Genomic DNA, 12,237 nt, shown 5'->3' on the forward strand with positions numbered 1-12,237 from the left:
AATCTGTGGAAGCTGGATAAAGACACAGATATAAGACAGAATTTATGTAAGTATCCTGCAGGTTTGAATTTTAACTGAATCTGAAATGTCATCATGAATTTATAGTTATGGTTTGATATGAAGTGTCCCCCCACCCCTGCCAAAAAAAAAGAAAACAAAAACAACTCCAGTATTGAAGGCATGATCCAAAGCTGGTAGATCCAGTCATTCAGAAGTAATTTGATGATAAAGGCTCTGATCTGACCAATGAGTTAATCCATGAGATTCATGAAATGGCATCACTGAGACCTCAGTGATGGAAATGTTAGGAGGTAAAATCGAGTTGGAGGAAGTAAGCCATTTGGTGTTCTGCCCTGTAAAGAAATGGCTTGTACCTGGATTTTCCCTGCTCTCTGCCCTCCTGCAATGATGGTCTGTCTGGCCATGGCCCAGAAACAAAGGGGCCATTAACCACAGGCTGAAACCTTTGTACACATGAATCAAAAACAAATCCTTCTTTCTGTAAATTGTTTCCCTAACGTGTTTATCACAGCTATGAAGATCTAATGACAGTCTAATACTAATGTTGCATTTTGAAAGAAAGGGAAATTTCAGTTCCTGAAATCTCCTAGCTGAACAAACAAGAGCATCTTCCAAAATTGTTAGAATTCAGTTGTCCTAAAACCCCTCCCCAGAAGCACTCAGGGAAGATCAGCTCTTATCACTAGAGAATTCTTCATACCACACCTGAGCAAACATTGTCACACAGCTGGCAGTCTCCTATTTAATCTCCTATTTTACTCGAAGATAGATAAATCAGCTTCCCTTTCCTCTACTAAGCTCCTATACAGAGGAGCCCAGATGTTAAGTAAATGTCAGGCTCAGAAACTTAAACTTGAATTTACAGAGCTTTTATGTGTAAACAAAAACCATTCATCTCAGGAAAGTGGAATGCTGAATCATGGTTATGAGGCCTAAGAGGGTGGGGAAAAGGATCAAACAAGGTTCACTAACAGGCACAGGAGCACAGCTGGAAAGAAGGATAGGTTTACTGTGGTATAGCACAGTAGGATAAACGTGGTTAACAATTAATTTCAGAAGACCTAGCACACAGGATTTCAGATGTTACCAACACAAAGGATGGAAAAATGCATGAGGTGCTGTATTGTCCGTTGCCCTTAGGTGATCACATTTTCTTTTGAACTGATGTTCTCTGCGGCAGCCACATCTGTTCTGAAGCACTTACACACTATTTGACCTTGGATGACACAAAGAATATCAAGATCACAAAAAAATCAAGGGCCAAAGTTTTCTTGGGTTGTCAATTAACTTTAATGTTTAAAAAGATGAGATACAAGACTACAAACCTAACTACTCTTTTCAGTTAATTTTTGTCCCCCTGAGAACTACTATGACAGGTGCAATTAAATCTGTCCCTTTCTTGCTAATCCTTTTGTCAGTTTAAATCCTGGTAACAAAGAAAAGTGCTCCCTCCCCCACAGTTTGTCACAAGGATAACATCCCAGAGCTTGCAGGTGAGATGTCTAGACCCCAGAACCAGCCACCAAGCTTTATTTACCAGTCGATTTCCAGATTTCAGCTGGTGTCCAGCTGAGTGAGGATGGTTAACAGCCTCCTTTACCTCTTTTTCTTTAATCTTTAGGTTCCCAAACATTAATACCTTACACACACACACACACACACACACACACACACACACACACACACACACACACACACACACACACACCAATTTAAATTCTGAGCAATTGTTTAAAAGAAGGAAAAATATCAAACATGCTAATTGTACCACTGGCTAAAACAACTAAAGGAAGTGCAGTCTGGTATGCTAAGCATGATGTTTCAGCTGTTGGATTGAGGATCCAGACATTGCGCATAAACCACAAGTACAAGAAATAGAAGGAGACACGACATTAAACTGCATCCCTCTAGATTGTAGGGAAACTCTACAAAATAAATGATCTGGGTTTTTTAATAAAAAAATAAAAATAAATTAAATGAGGGTACTAAGATACTTTACCGAGTATCATATATGTATCTATGAAAAGTAAAACTAAACTGTAATGTTTCAGGCTTCCATATTTGTCCTTATTATACCTAGAAAATTATAAGCAATACAGAAAAGTGGGGAGGCTTCTGTGTAAATGTCCAAATAGTGGTACTTACAAGAATCAGAAAAGGAACCAAATTTGAGAGAGGCACCGCACTATATACACCAGTTTCTTCTGGTGCAGAGCCCAAACGTAGAAAGAAAGTGCAATAGAATTCAGGTTTAAATACTCATTACTTTACATTATATTTAAGACCTCACAAAATGCAAAGTTTGCAGACAGGGAAGTACAGGCTAGCAGAAAGTGCTTTGTGAGTACATGCTCGAAATAACTGTTGTCTAACTGCAAAACTGCTGGACTTAATTCTAGGCTCAAATCAACAACAAAAACCAAGGCCAGGTACACACATCCTTAGCCAAGTCAAAATATGCAGTGGGAGAAAAAAATGGAGTAAAACTGAAAGAATTTACTCATCTCAGCAGAATTATTGAGCTGAGCGCCACCTATATGTCAGCAATTACACTAGGTATGAATAATGAGAGAAAATACTTCAAGGTTAACTATATTCAATCCTGAGATTATGTTTACTGCAATGTTCTCCATGTGTGCATTTAGCTCTGGGGTAAAGCTTAGTTTTACCCTTAAAACTTGGTGCCATCTCTTGGCAAAACTCAGCTAATTCTTTTGTAATTTCATTAGTTACTTGCTTCAATGAATCTGCTCCATACAGCCTGTCCTCACCCCATGCCCAACTTAATATGGTATATTCTGCTGTCCCAACTCACCAAAGAAAAAGCTTTCACTTACATTAGAACCAGCCCAACTACTAAACCCTGATGGTATTTATTCAGAGTTCAAGTTTCACATACATGATTTCTACAGAAAGTCAGATACTGCCAGAGATTTCCTATTTGCTAAAATTCCTTGTATTTTGCTTCACTTTTTTTTCTACTTTTACCTCACCATTGTAGTGAATTTTAAACACTTTGCTGGCTACATCAAATGCTACCAACTGCTCTTTTAAATGTTGTTGCTTTGTGGGTTTGTTTTGTTTTGTCTTGTTTTGTTTGGTGGGGGGAGAGTGGTGTTGCTGTGTTTTCTCCTTTTCCTTTTGGTGGTACTTAGGACTGAACTCAGAGCTTCACAATTTGCTAAGCAAGCACTATACCATCTGTGCCATGCCCCTAGGATTTTTCTCATAGTTCTGGCTTTTTTTGGTACTTTTTTTTTATTGTAAAAATGCTGTTACATGTGTTTTATCATAAAAATGGGTTACAGTTACATGAGCAACAATATTCAATTTCCTATTGAGCATTGTTGCCTCCTCCTTTGTTTTCCCCCTACCATCCCTTCTCTCCCCCCTTCCCTCCCACCTGCACAACTACCTGCCCCCCCACACAAGTTGTAAAGTTCATTTTCAACATAGTATGTTGTATATCTCATTGTTACAATGGGTCAACCTGTATCCTTGCTTTTAGATGCGGTCTCTCACAATGTTGTCCAAACTGGCCTCAAAATATCTACCCTTCTATCTTTACCTCCTGAAAAGCTAGAATTACAGGTATGAGCCTCACTTGGGACTTTTAAGATAGAATCTCTAACCATTTTTTTCTGGGGCTGGCCTCACATAGTGAGTGTCCTATTTCTGTCTCCTTAGGAGCTGGGATTGCAGGCTTATACCACTACAGCCAGCACTCGCTGGCTTCTTTCTTTTCTTAACAATATTGTGTTCAATTCACTGATCACTCCTAGTATCTTTTACTTGAAAGACCCGAAGCTCAATTCTTGAACTAGTTCCATGCTCCACATGTCTACTAAACCTGGAAAGCCAGTAAGTACTGAAAACTTTGTACATCTGAGTTAGGTCCACCAGCCTTCCCTTCCCTTGGCCCCAATACTGACTTCTCATACAGCAGCATTCGGTTGATTTTACCCTGCTGCAATATCAACCAAGTTTGCCCTCCTCCCCCCGCAAAAAAAAAAAACTTCCATCACTGTTAGGTCTTCATTACCTTTCACCAGGACTAGACAAATGACCTAATGTCTCTTGGCTACTTTCTCTTCCTCCATCTGTTTATGTATAATGAAATACCAAAATTATACCTCAAATTATTTAGTTTCTATCATTAAACAACTTTCATTTGTAAAATGAAGTGTCTATAATGAATACCACCATTTCCACATTTGGCCCATTTTCTTGATCTCTAAACTAGAACAATACATATCCCATAAGACTGGAAAGAACCACAGTACAGCAAGCAGTAATCTCTGGTAAGCGCTCATTTCCTCTGCCAAGAAAAGCTATGGTGTATGCTATCCGTCCTTGTGGGTTGATGACATCACTTCATCTTCATAACAGTTCCCATAAGGTAAGAACAATTTTACAGAGAAGTCCTGGGTAAGTCATCAAGACACTAGCAGAGCAGATTGTTAAACTTAGATGTGGCTAAGACCAGACTCTCCTAATCCACACTACCAATCAGTTCTCAAAGACATGGAATTTTATTACAAAGGAATCAACTTCATCACATTCAAATACATTAGTCAAGATTTTAAGTTAAAAAGTATTAATAGTATTATTGCATTATTACTAATAGCATATTATAAGCAATGTACCAGTATGAACATAAAAGAGTGGAAAGGTGTCATCAAACACATTTAAATCGCATTCTCACTTTTGTGGTATAATATAGATGCATTATAACCTTCCTGAGTGGCAGGTCATTCACCAAGTCTAATTGTAATCTCATTGTTTTCTGCAATATTTCTTCAGGTTGGGAAGCTCAGCCTCAAAAATACATAGAACATTCTGTTTCACTTTTTTTTTTATTAATTAACTTGATTGTTATTATAGAGATGGTGTACAAAGGGACCACAATTACATGAGTCAAGTAATGAGTACATTTCCTTCATTTGGCGTTTTCTGTTCCCACACTCTCTCCCAGTCCCTCCCTCCCATCCCCATCCACAAGTTGCATAGTTCACTTTCATCAACGTCCAGTGAACTCCACGGCTGCACTTTCTCACCCTTTCTCCCTCGAGTTCTGTACCCTCCCTCCAACCCTATGGCAGATGTACATGTGAATATAACATACATAAGGTAAAGAAGACAGGATCATCAAAAACTAAAAACTAAAAAAAATAAAGGAAGGAAGGGAAAAAATGTGGTCTCTTGTTTCCCTATCTTGGAGTTCATTTCAGTATATTATTTTATATAAATATGACGAGGCATTTAGGCATTGCACCTTTGTGTTTCTCTTCCAAGAATATCCTTTTGGTCTCATTGTGTGTATCTAGCATCCTGTATAATTTACCATATCCCAATAAATTTTAGACCTAATTTCCACATATCAGAGAGAATATGTACTCTTTGTCTCTCTGAACTTGGCTTACCTTACTTAATTTGATTTGTTCTAGTTCCATTCATTTCCCTACAAATGGCATTATTTTATTCTTTCTAATGGCTGTGTAAAATTCCATTGTGTAGAGGTACCACAATTTTTTGGTCCACTCATCTATTGTGGGGCTTCCGGGCTGTTTCCATATTTTGGCTACTGTGAATACATTTCAAACTTAAGTCTTTTGTGGTTAGCTGACAAATGAACATGAGTTCAACAAACAACATTTCAACTTCCCAAACATTGCCCAACAGCAATGCATTTCTGCTATTCTAAGGTTTTGCATAAACATCCATGACATCTACATTTTTAGGATTGCAGAAAGTCTCTTAGTTTCTGAAACATATTACATAAAGATTGTTCTTAGCTGGTCATTGTGGCGCATGCCTAAAATCCCAGCATGTGGAAGGTGAAGGCAGGTAGATTATGAAATGGAGGCCAGGCCTGGAGCTACATAATAACAATCAACCTCAAATATAAATAAGACCAACAGTAAAATTATATATCTATAATCTATAATATATATAGAGAGAGAGAAAAGACCATAAATACATACATGCACTCAAGTCCAATTCTAAAATACAAATTAAAATTACATGGCTGTAGCTTTTTACACTGTATAGCAAAGACCAAAAAGTCTAATAACATGAAGTGGTAGTGAGGATATGGGAAAATTTTGTTCAAACATGTGAACAAGGAGAAAAGGTGAACTGTCCAGTTATTTTTGTGAGTAATTTCAAGGTATCTACCTGAACAAAGGTGTGTACATCTCCTTTGTGGTATTTGCACTGAAAGAACATTCAAATATCCCAGGAAAGAAGAGTATTTGTTGCTATATGAATATATACATATATACACATAACTATATGTATGAATATATACATATATGCACATAAGTATATATATATATATACATATATATGCAAACTCATTTAGAAAGTGTTAGCAAACTGATACATGCTGTATATATAAGCCAAAGAAATGTAACTCCATATATTATATGACTAGATCACCAGCAAGTAATATTGAAGAACAAAAAGCAAATTTTAGAACAATACTTAAGGATATTTACTGCTAATATTAAAGATTCCTAAGTCCTACTATATAGTTTCTGTAGGTAGGTACAGGTCTGGTATAGCCAGAGGCACACAGAGTAGTCAACCTTATCTATGACTGGTCTTGAAATATTAAATGAAAATTCCAGAAATGAACAATTTGTAAGTTTCAAACTGGGAACCATTCTGAATAGCGTCCTCCCTCTGTCCTACCAGAGATTCAAATGGAAGCACCATTTCCTAGAGAGTGTCAACGCTATATTTACCATCTGTCTGCTAGTAATCTGGCATCCATCTTAGTTATCAGATCAACTGTCATGGTACAAGGCAAGACTTGTATTCAAATAATCCTACTTTATTTATTAATCTTAGCTCCATAGGGCAAGAGGTAGTTGTACTAGTAATTTAGACTCCAGATCAGCTTTAAGGCACTTATTGTCACTTTCAACTTCATATAATAATTCTACAAAAAGTGAAGGAAACATAGATATTTTGAGAGGCTACATGCAAAGAATGTTTATTACACTGTAACATTATATGTGGTTTTATTAGTTATTGTTACTATCTTTCTTTCTCTTATTTGAACTTGGGACTTCGCACTTGCTGGGCAGGCCCTTCCCTGCTTAAGCTACACCTCTAACCCTTTCTACTCTGGTTATTTTGAAGTCAGGATCTTGACAATCCAGACCATGATCCTTCTATTTATTTTAACTTTTCCCAGCACTGCTGGGATGGCAGATATGTACCATCAGGCCCAGGGATTTTTTGTGGTTTTATTTGTGGGTGGGTGGGTTTAGGTTTTTTTTCCCTGTAGAGATGTGGTCTACCAACCTTTTTTTTAACCTAAGCTTGCCTCGAACTGCCATCCTCCTGATCTCTGCCTCTTGAGTAGCTAAGATTACAGGAGTTGGCCACCAGTGCCTGCACACTTTAAGTCGTGTTTTAAATTATGCATTATAACAAGTTAAGACGAGAAATGTAATCATTACCTTACTTATGTAACTGTAACCCCTCTCTACATCACCTTGACAATAAAATTAAAAATTTTTTAAAAGAAAAAAAGGAAAATACTCATGACCAACTAAATAGCAATTGATCTGTTATAGTGTAAGATTTGTTAAAACTGTGTTGTGTATTTTTTACATGGTTGTGAGAAAAAATTTATTATTAGTATTACTATTATTATTATGTTGAAAATGCAGAATTTATGAATGTTTATGTTCTGCTCAATAACATTAGAAAAAGGAGTCTATAATTCTAAAAAGGTAACTTTATAACAGAGTTACTAACTATGCCATTTTACCTGGTTGAAGGAAATTTTGTAATAGCTATATTAAATAAAACACATACTTGGATATAAAAAATTTAAATGGTAGGTAAATAGATGAGCTGTATTGTCTAGGAAATCATGACAAGCAAAAACAGCTGCTTATGTTCTGTATGTATGCACAGTTTATGCCCCAAAATTCTTAATCCCCAGTTGTTTGAATACCTAAAGAACCCATGGATCCAGAGAACTGCCTGTACATAGGGTTCAGTACTTCTGGTGCTGTGAACCAACTAAGACTCTTGGAATATATCCCCTACTAATAAAAGGGAGAGGGAACTACTGAATAAAGTCTCCTGAATAATACCATAGGAATGGAACTATAACTCAGTGATACTCAGACAGTGCCTGTCTGGTATGTGAAAGGGTCTGGGTTCTATTCTTTCTTAGTACCACCACTTTTTTTAAATCAAATCATGTTTTTAAAATGTTCCTATTGAGTATATTATATAGAGTATATAACTATTATGGATACACACACACACACACACACACACATTCACACACACACACACACACACACACATACACAGGCTGGGAAAGAAGCATTACAAATGGGGGTTGCCACTGGAGAAATGTCAGACATTCAGAGGAGCAATAAAACTTTGACTTCATCTGTCACGCTGTCTTTTTTTTTTGTCAGTGATGGGGCTTGAACTCTGGGCACTGTCCCTCAGCTCAAGGCAAGAGCTCTACTAAGTCTCATGGACTTTCCTGTCCGGGCTAGCTTTGAACCACGATCCTCAGATCTCAGCCTCCTGAGTGGCTAGGATTACAGGTGTGAGCCACCAGTGCCCCGCTGCTGTCTGTTTTGTTGTTGTTGTTGTTGTTGTTTTGCCAGTCATAGTACCTGAACTCTGGGCCTGGGCACTGTCCCTCAGCTCAAGGCTACTGCTCTACCACTTTGAGCCACAGCACCACTCCTGGCCTTTTCTGCTTATGTGGTGCAGAGGAATTGAACCCAGAGCCTCTTGCATGCTAGACAAGCACTCTATCACTAAGCCACCTTCCCAGCCCCATGCTATCTTTTTTTTCCTCACAGTATATTGTTTCTTTTGTTTTTAACATTTCTACTTTTTTTTGTCCGTATGGAGACTTCTAGAGTGTCTAGTCCTTTTGCTCCTGGGCTACCTGTGTTGCTGCTTCAGCCTTTTGGACTTCTCCTTTTGTCCAATTCTCAAAATGGGACACACAGTCAGGAAGACATCACACCTTTCCAGAGAGGTCCATTGCATTCCTGAGGATAACTCCTCACCGGGGATCTCTTCAGGGTTCTTTCTTAGCTTAGAGGCTCCATATAACACATATAATGTAGCTTTGCAATCCAAACCTTTCTAGACAGCACGCTCTTACCTTTGAATAATCAGATGAATCTTTCAGGGTCCTTCTTTTACATTTCATTAGATTTAGTATTATTTTCAATAACAGATAACAATCAGAGTCCTGTGTTTTTCCATAGGACAAGGCTAACACAAAGAAGCCAATTTGTCATCTCTTTGTGCTAGCAGCTGATTTTTTCCAGCTTGTGTCAAACCTTCCACTGTGCTTGTAACCAAGGAAGGATCAGCTTTCTGGAGGTTTCCAGTTCCTACTTCTCTCCCTGCATAGATGTAATACTGTGCGCTTCTGCAGCCTGAGACTGAAGTGCAATGATCACCCACAAGGAAACCAGTGTCATCGCTCCACAACACTGGTACAGTGGAGTCTCCCTTTACTTTCTTGTGGACTTACACATTTACGAGAATGTTTACTGTATGTGATACATCCCCCAGGGTGACAAAAGAGTTTTCACATTTATTAACCTATTGGATCTCTGGAAATAATGTTTTCATATTTTTTTAATGAATTCACCTTTACTTACAAGATTACAAGCTAATAAAGCCAATGAATATCAGAGATACAAAACAGCACTTCATTCTATGAGTCGTGTTGAAGCTGTAGCTTTTGCCTTAATTTTCAAAAACAGGGAGGATCAGAACACCAACAGCAGGGAGAAAAAGTGAGATTGAAACAGGCCAAGTGAGGCCTGGTGGGAGGGACTTAGGTCATAGGTGTACTGCCAAGGGATTAAATGGCTTTCCTGGAAGCTTCCTCCTCTTGAAATGTGACTATAATAGGAGCAGTCCTGGGCTCCATCTGTAATCCCAACCAAGGGGGAGAAGGAAATCAGAAAAGTCAATAGTGGAGGCATCAGTAAGAAGAAGGTGAATCCTAGTTTAATTGGGCAAAAGCTTGAGACACTATCTGAAAAACAACTGAAAGCAAAAAGGCCTGAAAGTATGGCTCAAGTGGTAGAGGGCCTACCTAGATATGAGGCCCCTAAGTTCAAGGGCCAGTATCACAAAAAGGAATGGTGGACAATCCTGGCCTCCCCTCAATACCTCTCCCTCCTAGTTCAAGCTTTTCTTACATGTCCTCTGCTATCCTGGATGGGGGCCTTGGTGGGGCTTGTGCCATGCTGTTGGACTCTCAAGCTCCAAAACTGGTGAGCTAAATAATCCTCTATACTTCCAAAGTAGCCTGTGTTGGGTATTTCATGGCAGTAACAAGAAATAAACTGATAAGCTTATTCTCTTCTATGTGTACAGTACTGAGGGGACACTAGGGATAAATGTGTTGTTCAGGGGACATTTTAGCTATGTCTACCTGGTAAAGGCCAGCAAACCTGCTAAACATCCTACAATGCCCAAGACAGCCCTTCACAATAAAGAACTGCCCCCTGGAACACATTAATATTTCTGCTTCTTAGGACAAACGTTGCCTGCAGCTGCTGTCAGACTTACTGCTAGGGTGGAGCCTCTTCCAGCTTCTCTTTTGCTCCCTGTGAAAATCAGCATTCACATTGTTCTTCTCTGCTTCAGCTTACTGAATGCCTCTGAGAAGTATAAACATCTGCAGCTCCCAGGAGCCATTCTAAAACCTTCTTCTTTAGGGGGCCAAATCCAAGGCAATCCCACAGCTTTTTATCATCTCAATCACCTATGACCTGAGTGGTCCTTCTGCCTCCATAGAGGCCACAGAGCTGGCTTTCCTAGTCTTCACTCTCTTCCCAGGACTTACATTGTGGTCAATTTGCATTTGCATATCTGCACTTCCAGTGTGTGTTCAGGCTACTGCCTCCTCTCACCAGGACCCTGCCCGGTCATCTGCTCATATATTAGCTGGCAAATACAGTGTGCCACTGAGTCAACAAGGTTGCTGATGTGCTACCAACAGGCTGAGCAAGAAAATGGCCAGCTGATGTTTTGATTTCAGTATCACTGTTTGAACTGTAACACATTATTGAGACAGTAAACAGTACAATATGCAGATGACAAGAAAAATCATTGAAAGTAACAACACAGAAACACTAATTGCAGTAACACACATAACAACTGTCAAATATTGATATTAGAAAAGTTAGAACAATGATGTTCATTATCCAAACATCTGTTCCATAAAACCTGGTGAGAGGAAGCGGGGGGCAGGAGAAAAGAGAAAGAAAGGAGGAAGGGAAACTTCATAATTCTAGTCAGATCAATTATACTTTTACAAATTCAATATTCAGGAAATGTAATTGCTCATTTGACCTACATAGGGTTCAGATTATTAGAATAGCCTTATTTTCATAGTTTTTGAATAAATCATGTCACACCTGCCTCCATCTCCTTAAAATATGCGTAAGGGTTTGAACTAAGAAATAAAGAAATCAGCCATAAGACAGCCCAAAGTATGATTAAAGGTGTTGATTCTGGTGCCAGACTCCCAGGGTTCAAAATCAAGCTCCACCTGGGCTCCTGAAATTGCGATCACTTCGCTTAATCTTTTCGCTTTTCGTTTCTCATCTCTAGATTATAAGTAATAATACTCATCTTATTGGGCTGTTAGAAATACCACGTACATGGTATGTGATTAATATCATGAATTTGTTTAGCAAATAATTCATATTCTTTTAAAATATTAATTACACAACTAGGCTCTTAAGAATCAAAATATTCCCCCAGGCACAGGTTTAGTGAGCTTCCCACTCTCATCAAATAAATGTGCTGAGAACAGCTAAGGTCAAAATTGGTAACTAAGGCACTGTACTTAACTCACTCTAGGGGGAAAAATGATCTAATAGAAAGATTGAACTTCTGAAATGGCCAGAGCAAAAGAGAAATAATAAGGAAAAAGATGAAAATGCACTAACTACTTTTCTTTGTTTTTCTTCTTGTAAAGATACTGTACAGCGGGGTTATAGTTACATGAGTAAGGTAATGAGTACATTTCCTATCCAGCATTGTTACTCCCTCCCTTGTTTTTCCCCTACCATCCTTTCCTTCCTCACCTCCACAACTCCTCCCTCCCTGCCCCCAAGTTGTAAAGTTCATTTTCAACAAGGTATCTTATATGTCTCATTGTAACAGTGGGTCAATCTGTATCCT

General features: G+C 38.5%; 1 protein-coding gene across 1 annotated transcript in view; it reads right to left on the reverse strand.

Annotated features, from left to right (window-relative positions):
- Emb (embigin) overlaps positions 1–12,237 on the reverse strand; it is a 47,558-nt gene that overhangs the window by 17,374 nt on the left and 17,947 nt on the right. The gene's annotated exons all lie outside the window — the stretch shown is intronic.

Source organism: Dipodomys merriami, unplaced genomic scaffold (assembly GCF_024711535.1).
Source record: "Dipodomys merriami isolate MVZ:Mamm:240054 unplaced genomic scaffold, mDipMer1.0.p SCAF_30, whole genome shotgun sequence".
NCBI lineage: Eukaryota > Metazoa > Chordata > Mammalia > Rodentia > Heteromyidae > Dipodomys > Dipodomys merriami.